Below are 3,851 nucleotides of genomic sequence, written 5' to 3' on the forward strand. Positions count from 1 at the left end.
CTGCCTCAGACCAGAGGAAGTATGGCGAGGTATGGTGATAGGCACAGGGTTGCATAAGAGCCCAACTGATGGTGGGCAGTTCTGCATTCGAAGCAAACTGGAAATAACTGGCTCTATTAGATCAATGTGGGAACATTCCACAGAAAGGTAAATATATAAACCAGTGTTCCCTGCAAAGTGTCCGAGGTGACTTGACTCGTGCAGCTGAACGGAGCTGTTTGAAACCACACATGGTCCAGGATACACACATTCCCATGGCTATTTTGGTGTATTGTTTCCATACAGGAACACTGTGTGCTTTTGCTACTTCGCTACATTAAGAGTGTGTGAGGAAGTTTGGCTGCTCTAACAACGTTCCAAAAAACATTAAATTCATAGAGCAGAAATGATATGAAACAATTTTTTGACTTGTGCTGAAAAAAAAAAAAACGTTAAATGAACAAAACAAATAACAAATGTATAAAGAACACAAATGAACACAGTAATGGTGGTAAATTGTAGACTTCTCTGGTATACCATAATTAAATGGTATATAATAAGCACTACTTTTACAAAAAGCAGGAATTCAGAGATATTTCTGTATTTGTATCACAGAGGCATACAACTGGAGGCAGTGATTCTGTTTTTTGAAATCAAATCAAATCAAATCAAATAGCTTTGTATTATCAACAAAAATATGTTGTTGCCAAAGCAGTTTACACAAAATTCCACATTACATACATATATACATATTAATGACATACGTGTCATCATCATGTACGTGAGTTCTTTTTTCCACAACAATATGGTTACAGTATGTTATCTGTCCCCACCCCCTCCCACATGTCCAAGTGGACTAAATGAAAAATAAGTAAATAGGATTGAAAACAGATTAAAACAAATAAAATAATAACAGTAATAGCTGTAACATTATTTATAGCATTATCCACTGGTATAACAGGTAAGAAAAACAAACAAACAAGCAAACAAAAAAAATAGAAAAACAAACTTACAAGTACAAGAGATATTGTGACTTAATAGTATATGGAATACACTATACTTAATGCAGTATAATGCTGAAGTAATGTAGCTGTGTGTGTGTGCAGTATATTACAGTTTAACTGGTACTGGTTGTGAGTGCCTCAGGCTGTGGCAGGCAGATACATATTTAGCTGCCTGAGGAGCCATCATGACTTCACCCAGGAGAACAGCCAGGTTCTCCTTAGGGTTTAATCTTTGTTAGTCCTCCATAGTGGAAGTCTCTTAGTAAGGATTTTATCAATAGAGATATACAGTATAGATACTCCTGGTCTAATATCACTCAATTACAAGTGAAAGTTGCCTCAGTCAAAATTTTACTCCAGTTCAAGCACTAGAGTACTTGCTTTGAAAGATACCTAAGTATTCAAAAGTACAAATTACATTCTACTATCAGTACATTGCTGTATTGTTTTCACGGTGCAGTGCAGTTTTTTTTGTCTCCCCACACATTCTCTATGGGGAGTGACAAGGTTTACTGTGCAGTCTGTTACCATGAACAAACTACATCTCTGCTTTCAAGAACTCGTCATTCTGTTGAACCACTTGGCTACACAGGAACATAACACATGGGGTTGAACTGAGAAGTGATGTGACAAATTCAAATTATAACGTTATAAAATGGCATTTCAATCCATGGTCATCGCATCAAACCGCAGCCACTACAACCTCAGACAACTTCATTTTAAAATGTTTATCTGGACTGTTTACACACCACAATGTGCTTTCTCAAGTTGGATGGCAAATTCTTGAAAGCAGAGATGTAGTTTGTTTGTGGTAAATACAGTAAACATTTGAAATGACATGAATCCTTTCTCATTTCCTAAATCTCAGACATTGACTTGTCAACAGCAATGACAACAGCTGACTTCAAAGTTGTGCTTAGACTAAAAGTAACAAGTAACAACAACCTTTCTAGAAATGTAGTGGAGTCAAAAGAACATTTGTCTTTGAAATGTAGTGAAGTGAAAGTCAGAAGTTTCAAAAAAAAAAAAAAAAAAAAAAAAAAAAAAAAAGTACAGATATTCCAAAAATGTACTTACTAAAAGTACAATACTCAAATAAATATATTTTGTTTCTGTCCATAACTAACAGAATCAAGTTAATGACACCATTCACTTCCATTGTTTGGGAGATACTGCAACAGTTTTTTTTCCTGTGAAACTCCAGCAGTGTTTTGTGAACTAAAAAAAAATTAAACCTGACCTTCAATCAGCATGAGGGTGAGTAGATAATGACTGAATTTTCATTTCTGGGTGAACTATCACTTTAATGGTGCTTAGTGGTTGTTAATAAATGTGATATACTATTATCATAGTAGTAATAAAACATTAAAATAAACAACATACTAATAGACCAACTTTTTGTTTTTTCTTGTAAAGTTTCAGGGGAACTCTTGCTTTGAGCTGTGTCCAGGCCCAGAGGTGGACGCTAACACACTGTGGGTCTTTGCCTTCTCCTGCCTGGGACTACTCCTGTCTGTCCGCTGCAGAAAATCTCAAACTTGTTACTAAATTGCATCAGGCTGCAGCATCAGGTCACATGTCAAGCATGTTGGCATCTACTCTACTGACTCCACTGAGAGGATGTATAAATAGCTGCACTGCTCAGGGGATTATGGAGAGAGCAACAGCCGCTCACCTGGACCAGCACGAGGGACTGCACACATACACACTCACACTCACACACAAATACACACCTGTGTGTAAATGTAGCACTTGGGTGAATAACTAATACCAACATGTGAAATACTCCAATGATGTTATCATGGTCTGCAGTGTATTCACAGAGTGTCAAATGTTTAAAATCACACAGGGCCAAACCCTGGACTGACTCCAGCTGAAACTCCATCACCACATCACATTCTTCTTGAAGAAGTAAAGAACAAAATAAAACATCCCACTGTCATTTAGAAGACAGTTCAGGTTAAACAGTCCCTCCAGGAAGCTGCGATGCTGCCATCGAAACAATTAACACAAATTCAACCAATCCCTGTGAATTCTGCACAACCTTATGTCCAATCACTGCAACTTTTCCACAAATTTGAGCTATCATTGTAGTTTCCCACAAGTTCCAGCAATCATAGCAGCACCCCACGCTAAAATCATACGCTAAAACATGATGTTTATTTTATTTTAATTTATTTTATTTTGTCACAGGTACTGAAGAAGTTTATCATTGTTACTGACGTTCATCAACACTCTGTGCACTTATATTGTCTAAAATTATTTTGTTCTGGTTTTGAGTTTGAGGTGAGGTTAGATATAATACTCAGACACTGCGCCTTTGTTTTCAATGAATTATACAAAAAAAGTGATTAGAAGAAAAGAAATTGCAACTTTTGTTTTGCAATGTTCACTTGTTCCTGCGATTTCTTTTTGCAAAAAACACCTAAAACATTGCAAAATGCATCACATTTTTTTTTTTTTGAAAAGCTGTCATGAAATCAGACATTTTGGGCTGCAACAATCCCACAAAAGCCTGCAAAATCCTGGAGGGACTGGTTAAAGGACCAGTGTCATGGATTTAGTAGCATCTAGTGGTGTGGACTGCAAACACCTCGTCTCACTCTCCCCTTCTAAGTGTGCAGGAGAAACTGTAATGGCTGCAAAATTTGCACAAAATGAGAGGGGCAGTCTCTTGAGCCAGTGCTTGGTTTGTCCATCCTGCTGCTGCTGTAGAAATATGGCGGTGCAACATGGCTGCATGGCTAGTATCTTAAAATAATGATGTACTGTATGTCAAAATAATGACTTAGTATTTTAAAATAATGATGTAAGTATCTTAAAACAATGACTTAGTATTTTAAAATAATGATGTAAGTATCTTAAAAC

This window comes from Lutjanus erythropterus, chromosome 6, assembly GCF_056507025.1.
Source record: "Lutjanus erythropterus isolate fLutEry1 chromosome 6, fLutEry1.hap2, whole genome shotgun sequence".
Lineage (NCBI taxonomy): Eukaryota > Metazoa > Chordata > Actinopteri > Lutjaniformes > Lutjanidae > Lutjanus > Lutjanus erythropterus.